Source organism: Ictidomys tridecemlineatus, chromosome 14 (assembly GCF_052094955.1).
Source record: "Ictidomys tridecemlineatus isolate mIctTri1 chromosome 14, mIctTri1.hap1, whole genome shotgun sequence".
Taxonomy (NCBI): Eukaryota; Metazoa; Chordata; class Mammalia; order Rodentia; family Sciuridae; genus Ictidomys; species Ictidomys tridecemlineatus.
Genome location: NC_135490.1, coordinates 6,466,989 through 6,480,010, shown reverse-complemented (window position 1 = coordinate 6,480,010; position 13,022 = coordinate 6,466,989). Strand labels below are relative to the sequence as shown.

Genomic DNA, 13,022 nt, shown 5'->3' with positions numbered 1-13,022 from the left:
CTGCCGGAAAGACACAAACCCACACAGTCAAAACCTCGACATCAACCGCGGGGCACAGCGGGGCTGCCGGCAGAGGAGACGCCCACACACACCGTGATCTAAAGGAGGAGGGAGAAAGAAACACAGAGTCAGGAACCGGACTTGGAGCCCCCGCTGCTCCCTACGCTCACAGCCTGGGGTCGACCTTGAGTCTCCACAGCCCAGCTTGGAATTTCAGGAGCTCCGCTGCTCAGCTGTGAAGCCAAGGCTGGAGCCCTTGGCCACACCTGCCGTGGACGGGCTTGCCTGCCTGTGTTCTACCTTAGGGGACCCCGTGGCGTGTGAACATGCAGCCAACACTGGCGAATCTGTCCCCAGCAGCCTGTGCTCACAGAAGGCCAACTGTGGAGACCGACGGCCAACTCCCTGGCCCCAGCTCCTCAAGTGCTCTCCTCTGCCAACCTGAACTCACCCTTGTGCCCTTTCCTCTCCCAACTCCAGGTTCCACAAAGCCCCTTCCTGAAACTCGGTCCACTTGGCTTCTCCCCATCTACTACCTAGGGCCACCCTGGTCAAGGACGCTGCTCAGCAGCCCCCTCTGCCCTTCCTTCTGGTCTGTCCTGGCCTCTGCACATCAACTGTGCTGCATCTCCTACTTCAGGGCAGCCTCTGCCCTCACTGGTGGGGAAGTTCCCAAGGTCTCTGTGCTTCCTGCACTTACCCCAGGGGACAAAGATTCAGAGAGGTGGAACGGGCCTCACTCCAAGGGGTACTCTTGCTGCCTGCAAAGTTTTACTTCTTACTCTGCCTCCTTGATATTTGCAACTAAGTCAAATGGAAAACCGGCCGCGGCTGCTGGACTCTCAGATTCACCGTGAACAAGCGGTCATTAGCACAGTATCATCAAATAATCTCCTCTCAAGCCAGATTCTGTTACCCCCTGACTCCTCCTGTCCAGCTCCACTCAGTCCACCTAGTACCTCCTTTTGCCTAAAATTTCAGAACAAAATGCAGTCGGAGACCTGAATGTCCACCCATTGGCAACAATCTCCTTACCAAATTTTCTACTCCTACCCCACCCCAGAGCATGACTCCCCATGACATTCTTCCAGGCTAAAATAAGATACCCGAACATTTTTTTTTTCTTAAGCCAAAAGAACGAATCCAGGAGCCTTGTACACCCAGAGGCCAATTAAGCTGCTGCAGATCCTCCTCATCCTGCTCTTTCCCTGGGTCCCTGCCCACTTCCCTTCAATGATCCAAACTGCAAAACTCAAAGAAGAATCAAAGTCCTGCCACTGAACAGCCCCATGGTAGAAGCCCCCTCCTTCCCTCATCTCACATGGGTGCTCAGGATCTGAGCTTGCAGAACACTGTGGTGCAACCCAGCATGTTGGTACAGGCATGGCAAACACTCGGGCAGTCGGCAGTTACAGTGAGCATGTGTGGCTTTTGTAATAACAAGCAAGATTCCAAACAAACAGCACAGATGAGAAATCATGCCAGTTTTTCCACAAAAACCAATCTGGAATATACCTTAGGAGCTGTGATGGTGCTTCCCCCTGCTTCTCTGGAAAGTTCTGAATGTGACACTTACATGTCCCTCCTTGCTCATGGTGCACACAGGTACTTTCAGCTGCATCTCAGAGGCCACGCTGAGCTTTTGGAGCCCACTATCAGGTTGGGACAGAGAGCGGGACAGGTCCTCCTGGGCACCCCGGATTTAGGTTGTGGGTTTCTGGAGCAGGGCACACACAGTCACATCTTGGTAGCCTGCACTAGCCTTGTCCCCATACTGGAAAACTCTCAGGAAGTTCCTCTAAAACGTCCTGTGTCCCCACCGCTGTCAGGCCAAGCTCATTTTTTGATGTTAATAGTAATGCATCTGGTAGGAGCTGCCACCCCACGGAAGTGGAACGAGAAGAAGGCACGATTTGGGCTTCCTTCAAATAAAGCAAAATCTATTATTGCCCCTATCGCTTTCCACTCAGGGAAACATGAGTGCTGAACTCATAAAACAGGAAAACCCAGCTGTGCCAGAGCAGGTCTAATGAGGTCCAGTTCTGAGCGTGCTTTTCAATAGGGTAGGGTACTAGAGGGGGGCAGCCCTCAGCCTTCGCTGGTCCCTGTGTGTTGACATTAGCCCCATTTGTGCCAAACATACACAGATAGGAACTCAAATGTTCATGGATCACCAGTAGCAGAGCCAAAGACAGTTCTTTTCACCTCCCGCCTTCCAGGTCACCCTTGCCAGGCTGGCTCCGTCACCGTGGCCTTGAAGACTGCTCTGGGTCTTTACGTGTGGGTCACCTAGCCCATTCCCGCCCCAGCTGGCTTCTGGTAGAGGCTTCTGTCCTCCTCTGCAGAGTGCTGACACAAACGGTTCCCGAATGCTGTGACTCCCCACTGCCAAATTACGGGAGGGCTTAGGAAGCAGCACAGGGAAGACTGGGATGCAGAGCCCTGGGGCCAGCCCCTGCCCAGCCTCTGCCTCACCTGTTCCTGACCTGGTAACATTGGTAGTCGCCCCACAATGTACCCAAGGGAGCTTCCCAAGCCACACACCCGCTCACTCCACAGGAAGCCGAGTATGGGGTTTGGGTGAGCAGTTGGGGCTCCAGGGGGTTCATGCCCACACAGAGCCTGCCCCTCTCTGCCGGCAGCAGGCATCATGTAAGGAGGGGGTTGGCTGCGGGTGGCCCAAACCCTCACCCCAGCCGCTTCCTAATTCACCACCGCACCAAAGAACTTTCCATTCTAACTGTCCATCCCAGGCAGGAGACCAGAAAACCAGAGCCGCCCGAGGTCCCCTTCAGAAATTAGGTTTCTCACTCATTGGAGGCTCACCGGAGAGTGGCTTTGCCTCTGGGGGCTCAAGAAGCAGGGATGTGGGGGTCAAACTGCCCTGTCTTCTGCCCTCCCCAAAGAACTTATCACGTGCTATTTGGTCGCTGGACCAAACATCCGTGGCTTGGCCACTTCTGCATCTTTTCCCAGGGCAAGACCTGTGGCCTCACCCAAACAGGACCACAAGAGCAAGTCCTCCCTGGAGGCCACCACAGGAGGGTGCCTGGGTAGCCGGCCACCTGGGGGACTCATTGGGGCAGAGCTGGATGAGAATGGAGGGGCAGCAGGTGGGCTCTGTGCTCTGAAACCCCCCGTGGGTGCCCCGCTGTCCCAGACAGCCCAGGCCCGACCCCCTGAGTAGTCACCGCAGGGTCTTGTCTAGCAGCACCCCACGGAAGATGAACGGGTGACGGGCCAAACTGCATCGCCCCCAGATGTCTGTGCTGAGGAGCGGAGCCCCAGTACCTCGGCACGTGGAGGTGGGGTCTTTACAAAGTAGTTAAGGTAAAACGAGGTCACACAGGGGCCCTGAGCCGATCTTTCTGGTGTCCTTAGAAGAGGAAGTTTGGACACACAGAGGCACCAAGGTCACGTAAGCGCAGGGCACGTGAGGACACAGCGGAGGCCACACGGGCGGGGGGAGGAAAACCTCAGGAGAAACCAGCCCCCCAGACCCCCTGACCCGGTCTTCAGCCTCCAGAACGGATGTCTGTGGGCCCAGCACCAGGTCGGGGTACTTTCTGGCGATGGCTCTGGGAAACTGAAGTAGTTCTCTATTTAATTTCATTTTCTACATAAAGATAGTTAAGAAAAGAATTCTTAAATTTTTAAAAGCTCCTGAATTTAAAATTCTTACATTTAAAAATTTCAAAATCATACACCTACCAAGAGAGAGAAGCAGGATTTAAAGTTACAGTCCCACTCTGGTGGCCTTGAGAGTGACCACTGTGCTTCGTGACTGGCCAGGTGAGGGTGAGGAAGAAAGCCCCCAGGGATCTGAGTCTCACAGGGGTGGCCAGGAAGAGTAGCAGCCGGGGAAATCTGTTGAGAGCTCTTGATTATTGAGCTAAAATCCAAATTTGAGTTCTACCAGGGCTTCCTCAGTAGAGTAACACGAAAACCACAAAAAAGAGGGAACTTCCACTGAACGGCTGTGATCACTTTCCCGCCATTAAATGATGAGTCCTCTCAGGCCCGCAGTGTGCTCCGTTACACGGGAGGAAGGACAGCTTCTTCCTCTGCAATGGCTCACCCGGAAGATCTCTGTCTTGCCCAAGGTCAACCCCAAAGTCCTTGCATTCTCCCCCACACCACCCAGTCCCCCAGGACGGCCGCCGAGGTCCAGGTGAAATGCCTGGGGCCCGCCACTCACAGTGCCACCACTTGTGCATTTCCAGGACCAGACAGAAAACTGTTCCAGGCGTCAAGTTAGGAGGTGACAAGCTCTGCACAGTGACCATCACAGCTGACCCTCTCCCTGGTGCAGACCGGCAGCTAGGGCTTACGGCTTGCCCACCAAGCTGACCAAGACCAACAAGCCAACTGGCGAATTGTTAAGCTGGCGCCTCCTGGGGGACAAGTACCTTTGGAAGGCTTAGAGAGAAGGGCTTCAGGCCTCAGGTTCCATAAATGTAGTGACCCTGTGGCCCCCCAAGTGGAGCAAGAGACAGTCATCAGGAAGGTCCAACGTGGTGGTCTCAATGCCACCTTTACAGGCCCCTAGCAGTTGCACCTTTGCCCCTAGAGGAGTAGGGAAGATGGGACTCAAAGCCAGCTGCAGCAGATGAGGAGGAAGGGTAAGGACGTGCCAGGCAGAGGAGGGTCAGGGGCGGCAGGGTACCAGGCCAGCAGGGCAAGGTGGGAAGGCAGATCTGGCAAGACCAGCACAGGGCCAGGCTGCCATCCAGGGTGGCCCAGCTAGCTGCCCCAACCCATCAGCAAATGGGAGCCCTGAGGCTCCTCCAGAGAGGGTCAGGAGGAAAGGGGTGACCAGAGCTCCCTGTGAGAACTTGCCATCCGGTAGAAGGGACACTGTGAGCCACGGGCAACTGGAGCAGTGTCCCTTCTACCGGATGGCAACTGGAGCACTGAAGATGGCCAGTGAGCTGGCTCTGAGGGAGTCCAGGGGCAGCTCTGGGGCTGGGTTTGAAGAGCCGGATGTGCAAGGTCAGGCTTGCCGCTAGCTGCCCTACTCCACCCTCTGCGCCCACCACCACCGCAAATCACATGTCGCAGAGACGTTTAAAGGAACCGAACCAGCCAAGCACAGAACAGGGACCGTGGGGAATAGCAGCCAAGCCAGGACCCTCACCCAGGTCCTTCTCCCCACTGCTTCCCATCAGCATGAAGCACGGGACCCTTGGCTGCCTCCTCTGTGACGTCAGCCCCTCTGTCCTGCTCCCACCCTCCTAGGCAGGCCCTAGCTCTCTTCACCCTGCCTCGCCATTACTCCTGATTCCCACCTCAGCTGTGAGCTCTCCTGGAGGTGGTCGACCAGCCCTGAGAGGGGCCTGCGGAGGGCTGGAGGATGGGTTGGGGTCTCTCTTCTGGACTCCTGTGACACTCGGGGTTGGAGTCTCCTCCATCCTCCTCTGTTCCTCACGACTAGGGGTCCCTCACTTCTCTTCCTGCTACTCTGACCGCGGCCTGAGCTCTTGGTGGAAGCTCTCTCCTGCTGGGTTATTATCCCTGCTAACAGACGGGGAAAGCAGAGCCGAAATGAAGCCACTCAGATGCTGCATCGGCCGTCCTGCGAGGCATGCCCTCCCGAGCTCTGGCATGGGAGCCCTAGAGATTCCCCAAAGCGAGACCCGTGCTTAGCTGGCCACTTGCCCATCTGCGTTCCACCACTCACCCCACTGCCACTCTGCTAGTGACACTGGAGAGCGCTGCACTGTCTGCTCAGCCAGCTCCCTGCAATACTCCCAGTATTCTACACTGAGTTCCTTTTGGTGGCTATCGTCCCTCTCCATCCATCAAATCCCTTGATCTTCCTACAATTTTAAGGAGCCTGGTATCCTCTTGGAAATGTTCCCAGAAAAAGATGTGTCAACTGTGCCCACCACCTCTCCAAGCACAAGGGCTGGCTGCTTCCTGGCCTCCTCCCAGGCGCTCGGCACGGAACGATTCTAAAGGCACTTTCCTCTACAGGGAACAAGCATCCTGGTCTTCCCGAGCCAGCCTCAGAGGTGCTGAGCATATGGCCAAGGTCACACAGTTGGTAAACAAGGGAGTTGACCCTGGAGCCTGGGGTGTGACTCCTGTCTAGAGTCAGGATCTGCCATGATTGAAATGTCAGAGACTGTATAGGCTGGCGGATGTCACACTGGAGCTCGGTGGGAATATTTACACCATGGAAACTGGCAAACACATTAACCAGGGTCACCTAGTCCTGCCCAGGGCTGGTTGTTCCACATTTCCCAGCATACCACTGGCCAGATCAACAAGCCTTCTTGGAAAGCTTGGTGAGTATCTAGGCAGATCAGACGTGCCAGGCTCCACATTCCCACAGCCCATGGGCAGGCAAACTGGCGAGGCCTCTGTCGGTGGCTCTCTGGCTAGAGGTTATACTCTTTGAGGCACTTGTGAAAGCAACAAGGTGAGCAGTCTGCTTTCTAACCATGCACCTCAGGCACAAGCACAGTAAATAGGAAGCGGGCAGACAGTAAGCACAGCGGCGGGCCCAGCAGTGTTCTCTGATGCAGCCCTGCACAAGCCTCCCAGACCTGTCCCCCCATTTCTGTATCCAGAGAGGGTGTGGTCTCTGAGAGGTGTCCACCCCAGGTATTCCAGGACTGGCCTTCAGGGAGGGCCAGAGTGGACAAGATGGCATCTACCACCTGCCACTGTGGCCCTCAGGACTGACGTGTCTGCTTGGCTGGGAGGCTGGGCAAACCATGGCTAAGCAAAGCAGCCCAGGAGGGAGGACTGGGGTGTCTCAGGAAAACTGAAATCAGAGGGGCCACACACTCCCTGGCTGAAGGAAAAGCTCTTTAACATAAGAAAGAAGGTCCAATCGGCCACTACAGGGCAGTTCTGGTAAAGGGCGTGAAGTCTTACCATGGTTTTCACGAACTAACTCTTTTCCATCTATGGCATATCATGCCATCTGCTAATTTCCAATAGGTTTTCAATAACATTAATACTTCCCTCTACTGAACAGCTGCTCTGGCCCAGACTCCAAGCTAGATGCTTGACATGTATTGACTCAATTCTTCTTCCCTGCAATCTGAGGCCAATTTTTAGATGAAGAGATTGAGGCTCACAGGCTGAGGAACTTTTTCATATCAGGTGGTCAGAAAGTTGCAGACGTAGGCTTTGAATGCAGACCTGCCTGAATCCCAAACCCAGATTTCTTCATTAATCAGAGAGAAAGTTATATCTCCCTGTCCTCACTCACAAAACAGGGAAATGAGGATTCAGGTTTATACGTGCAGAGGACCAGTGAGATCCAGCTGCTCCCAGAGACAGGAGAGCACCATGCTCCAGAGCCAGCCACAGCGGCCAACTTCCCGCATACCACACAGGCTGATTATGCCTGCCCCTCACCTGGAAAGAGGTGACAAGAACTGAAAACCCTCATGAGGCTGCTGGAAGGACTGGAGAGGAGATGTCCATGCAGGGCCAGGCTCGGCACCTGACACAGAGCAAAGCATGGTGCCCAACTGCGTGGCTGTAAACGATGCCATGTGTACCACGCTTGTCCCCGCCCGGCTGGTCCCTCTACCTGCTCATGGCCCTGGCTCAGCCCAGCCATCGCCTCCTCCTGGGGGCCCTTGATGGCTGCCTCTCCACAGCCATGCTTTCTGTGGCCTGTCTCCTTCCCTCCTGTGTGGCTTCCCTTTAGACAGAACCAACATTTATTCTTGAGGGTGGAGAAGCTGTCGTATCCGTTCCGGTGAGCTCTGTGCCTGCGGTCACTCAACAAGTAATTCTTGAGCCCATGCCTCCCAGATACCCTTTCCAGCAACACCACAAGTGCAAACCTGGCAGGGAAGCCATTGGTGCCCTGGCCATAGGAAGCTGGAGCTGCACCCATCTCTGCTGCCTGTCCTGGGATCGCCTCAGGCCAGCGCGGCACAGTGGCTGTGACGGTGGCCAGTTTAATCCGCCTTCCCCACTCTGTTCCTTTTCTACAGGTGCTGTAACAAATGATCACAAGTTAATTGGCCAAAACCAACCAAAGGTATCATCGTCCAGTTCTGGCAGCCAGAGTCTGAAGTGGGTGGGCAGGGCCAGGGGCCCCTGGGGGCCTGGGAGAGCCTGCTCTGCGGCTCCAGCTCTGCCGCCACCCGCGCTCCTCAGCTCCTGGTCCCTTTCCCCTCCAGCAAAGCTAGCAGTGCAGTTTTCATTGTCACGTTGCTTTCTGGGCCTCTGACTCCTGCCTCCTTCAGAATGGTCTGCCCATTTCAAATCCTGCACTTCAGCCTGTCTGCAAAGTCCCTTTGGCATACAAAGTGATGTGAATAGGTCCCAGGGCTCAAGGCGGACAGCCAGCAGCCCCATCATCCCCCACTGAACAGCAGGGTGGTCGTTCCCAACAGAGATGACTTTGTAGAGTCTTGGGTTCTCATGACTTGGTGCCAGTACTGTTGGCACCTGGGGGTGGAGGCTCAGAACCACCTGCAATGTGCAGGACAGCTCCTGTGGCCATGCGGTGTGGTAGCAACCCTCCCCTCAAGGAGCTTCAAGGTCAAACACCAGCCTGTGAAGGACGCAGCAAGGGGAAGGCTAACTCCAGGCCCCGCTTCACTTGTTTCTTCCTTGAAGATGCTGTCAGAGGTATCAAAATACCATCTTCACAGCCAGCTGGATGGAGGCAAGCCTCAGAGACTCTAGAACAAATGTCAGCCACTCAGCTGGTGCCGCACAAGGCTCCCGGGAGCCTGGCTCCTGTTGGTCCGGAGCGCACTCTGAGGGAGGCCGTCTGCCCAGCCTGGAGAGTTCTGCTAACTCTGGTGTCAGGAGGAGCTAACAGCCAGCCAGGCCGCTGCCCCATTGCTCCCAGAAGTGACAGTATTGGAACAGGGCAGCGAGGTGTCTTGCAAGGGACAAGGACTCTGCTCCAGCAGACCTTGGGTCTAGCTGTGTGGTCTTGGGTGAGGGGGCTGCTGCGCCCAGTTTACTGTTTGTTAACCGTGGGTAAAAATGTAGACTTTGAGTACGCAACGCGTTCTGAATATAGAACACGTAGGCACATCTCTGGTACACACACTCTATATATACACATATTATACATGTGCGTGCATATAGAGATGGTGGATATATGGAGAATGTGCACGGAGTATAAATAGGAGCTTCAGGGCTGCTGTCCTTCCTGGGGCTGGAAGTTCCTCCGAGGTGTGGATTCCAGCCCAATAAGGAAAGCCACTGCCCACGTCTCGCAGAGACTTCCCCACTTCCTCTCCCTTGGCGACGTGGCTGGCCAGGGCTGAGAGTCCCTGCTGCCCTCGCTCCTGCTGCCGAGGCCCAGAGGAGATGAGAGTCGAGAGTCTGCCTGGGACGGCCTGCCGTGCCAGCTCAGCTCAGAGGACTTAGGGTGGGAGCTCCTTGGCCAGGGGCACCCCTGTGCAGAACAGGAGGGGAAGACCCACAGGGAGCAGCTCTGTGCCGCCAGGCGAGGGCTGAGCCGTGCAGAAGAGGGCTCTGCCCACCCCCTAGGACCCTGGTGCCGGCTAGCCCACTCCTCACTACCTCCAACCCTGGGCTCCCTTGGCCCAAGGCCTCAGCTGTTCCCTCTTCTCTTCCAGAGAGCGGTGGTGGCTCCCCTCCTCCCGCACACCCTGGCTCCAAGGTGACCTCCTGAGGCCTCCCTGGCCACCCACTGAGACTGCGCACTGCCTGGGCCTCTCCTCCCTGGCCTCACTGCTCTCCTAGGGCGGGTCCTTCTCTACACACAGAACAAAATATTTGCTGTGTTTGTCACTTTTTTCCCCAAGAAGCTTACTCTCCAGGGGACAGGGGTTTGCCAGTCTTGCTTCTTGCTGTATCTGCCCCCAGCTCCTACTGCCATGCTAGGCACTTAACGGGTGACTAATAAGTAGTTCCTAAATGAAGGGATAATGGGTCAGTCACTGCTCGGGCTTCTGAACCTGTGCCCTCGGTCACCTGGGCTGGCTCAGGACGCCTGCACCCTATCCCTCTGTTCCAGTGACTCATGCACAGTCACTTCCAAATGACCAGTCACTGTTTCAACCGTATTAATGCTAATGAGATCCATTTAGTTGGCCTTCCTTGTGTTTTTCTGCTGTGTGAAGACCCTCCCTCTTCCCAGTTGTCAGGGCAACCTGGGCCTGATTCAGGCTGAAGTGAGGCAGTGATAGGGCTCAGGTCTGTGTTTAAAATCACTGCAAATTCCATTTAACAGCATAATGTTTCAAGTGTGACTTTGAACCAGAAGATGTGGACCTAGGAAGGGCTGTGCGCTGGAGTTGCCTGGCCAGGGGGCTCTGGGTAGATGCCAAGCAGGTTCCTCCTGGTACCACTGCCAAAGGAGAAACAGTAGAGTCCGGGAGACGAGAGCGCCACACCTGTGTCTTCCCTGTGCCTCTTTCATTTTGTGATGGGTGACATTGCAGGCCCACCAGGAGAAGGGGCCAACAGGGAACTGGACATCCTTTCCTTTATTTATATCCCTGTGGCCACATCAGAGAAGTGCAGTGGGCTGAGGTCAAAAGCGGGCAGAGCCGGGTACCCTGCAGCCTGAGAGCCCGGAGCACTTCTGGAACTGGCCCACCCCAGGTGAGTGCAAGGCGAATCCCAGAGCAATGCCCCCCTCAAGTGGGGTCCCAAGGGGCAGCGCTGGGCACTGGGGTGGGGGTAGGGGCCCAGAGACTCCTTATATTTCTAGACGAGGTCGTCGTTATCCAGAGCTGTTTGAGTAGCAGGTCGGTTGCTGCAGTAACTAACTTGGTGTAGGTCAAGCTCTGGTGTGGGGCACAGACCCAGGACCTTCAGCTCCCGCCACCAAGTCACTATGGCTTTCTGGGGGGTAGTCTCTCCCCATTTTAACCAAGATCCTGAGGGGTAAGTGAAATGGTTTGAATGGGCCCCCTAAAGGCTTGTGTATTAATCCTCAAAATTATATTTAATGATATTTGGAGATGAGCCTTTGGGCAGCAATCAGGGTGAAATGAAGTCATGGAATAGGGCCCTACGATGGCCCGGGTGGCTTTATCAGAAGAAGAGCAGAGACCTGAGCTAGCACACTTGCCCCATCTTGCCTTCCAGAGCCTTCCACCACATCATGATGACACAAGAAGGCCCTTCCACATGCCAGCACCACGCTGTTGGACTTCTCAGATCCCAGAACTGTGAGCCAAACAAACTTCTATTCTTTATAAATTACCCCGTCTTGGGTATTTCATTACAGCAACAGAATGGACTAAGACAATGTGTCCAAGATAGAATGACAGCCAACGTCCATATGAGTAGACTGGAAAGAGACAACAGCTTTCCTCATGTAAGAAGGAAAAAAGGAGAACCAAGAGAAGAGACCCAGTGTCCTCCCCTGTGGGCAGAGGGAGGATGGGGTCTGCTGCATGAATCCACCTGCAGCCCTGGGCAGCTTTGCCCTTCTGCCAAGGGGATGCCTGGGCAGGGAGCAGAGCAGTGGAAGCTGAGGCTCCCTGTGGGAAGCTCCTGATCTTCCTGGAGGAAGAAGGACGCACAGGCAGCTGAAGAGAAAGGCACAGGCATTTTAGCTCAATGGGAGCAGAAAAAAGGGAATGCACACTGCCTCTGCGTTGCTCGGAGGCGTCAGTCAGAGTTCTTGCAAAAGAAGCAGACGTGACTCAGGTACAAGTCACTGGAAGGGCTTTTGATGTAAAAGAAGCCTGATGTGAAGTTAAGAAGGAGGGAGGGAGTGGAGAGGTTGACACCAAAGAGACAGAAAGAAAGACCCCTAATTGTCTCTTCAGGCTCAACATTTGCTGAAGGAAAGTCAAGGTTTAGACGGAAGGTCTGACGTTTCCTCATACTTCTTTGTCGTCATAAAGACACATGGTTTGGATGGGAATTTGGTCCTGGGTCTCTGTGGCTCCTGAAGGAAGGTGTGGGGCAGGGAGCTGCCTGGGCAAGGCATTTGACCATGGCCTGCACCCACCATGCTACCTCAAATGCAGGTCCCGGGTGGCCAGAAGCAGAAGAGCCTGAAGAAGAAGCAAGGTCCACCCTCCTTGCCGGGGACCCTGGGTGACTTCCTTCCCTCTGTGAGCTTCAGCCTCCCATTTGTCAAACAAAAGGAGTGGGATCCATGCTCTACACTGGCGGCTCTCCGCCACCACTCACAGGGCCCCAGAAATCCTGCAAAGTGTCATGTGACAGACTGTCACTCAAGAGAGCAAGTGGAGGGGCTGGGGGTGTGGCTCAAGCGGTAGCGCGCTTGCCTGGCATGCGTGCGGCCCGGGTTCGATCCTCGGCACCACATACAAAACAAAGATGTTGTGTCCGCCGAAAACTAAAAAATAAATATTTAAAAATTCTCTCTCTCTCTCTCTCTCCCCTAAAAAAAAAAAAGAGAGAGAGAGAGAGCAAGTGGAAGTCTGCGCTGATCACCTCTGAGAACCCCTGCCCCGAGAGGAAGCGGGTCCCTGATGCAGCCCCTGAGCAGGGCTGAACTACGCTGCACCAGTTGATCCTGTCCAGGGGTCCCAGGCCACTCTGCCTTCAAATCACAGCCCCAGCCCCAGCCCTCATCCCACCCAGGGACTACCAGGATTTCCACCTAGCTCAACTAGAGGGTTGAGGGGCACATACGGCTCAGAGGTCTGAGGATTCTGGAGTTTTCTCTGAGGCTCCTCAGAGGCCCTGGCCCCTCAGAGCCAGAGGACTCCAAGAAGACCCAAGGAATGTGCGCTATACTGGGGATGTGGGGCACTGGATTTCAATACCAACCCACCCACTAGCTGGTGAGTCACCTTGGTGAAGACCCTTGGACTCTCCGGACTTCCGCTTCCTTTTCTATAAAGTAAGTGTTGGATTACATAAATTTCTGGAATCCCACTCCCAGCACGAACAGTCTGAGTTTATGTGTAGGGAGGCAGGCGGACAGGCAGCCTTCGAAGAGGCTGGACTTCTATTATATCCCAAGAGTCTTGGGTCGTCTTCATGGCGAGTGCATGAGTACCACCACTTTTCTGACATTTTCCAGAGGTGGTTATCCACCAGTCTTTGTCTGGGGTAGTAGAAATGATCCT

General features: G+C 55.0%; 1 protein-coding gene across 1 annotated transcript in view; it reads right to left on the bottom strand.

Annotated features, from left to right (window-relative positions):
- Xkr6 (XK related 6) overlaps positions 1–13,022 on the bottom strand; it is a 270,046-nt gene that overhangs the window by 38,937 nt on the left and 218,087 nt on the right. The window lies entirely within an intron of this gene.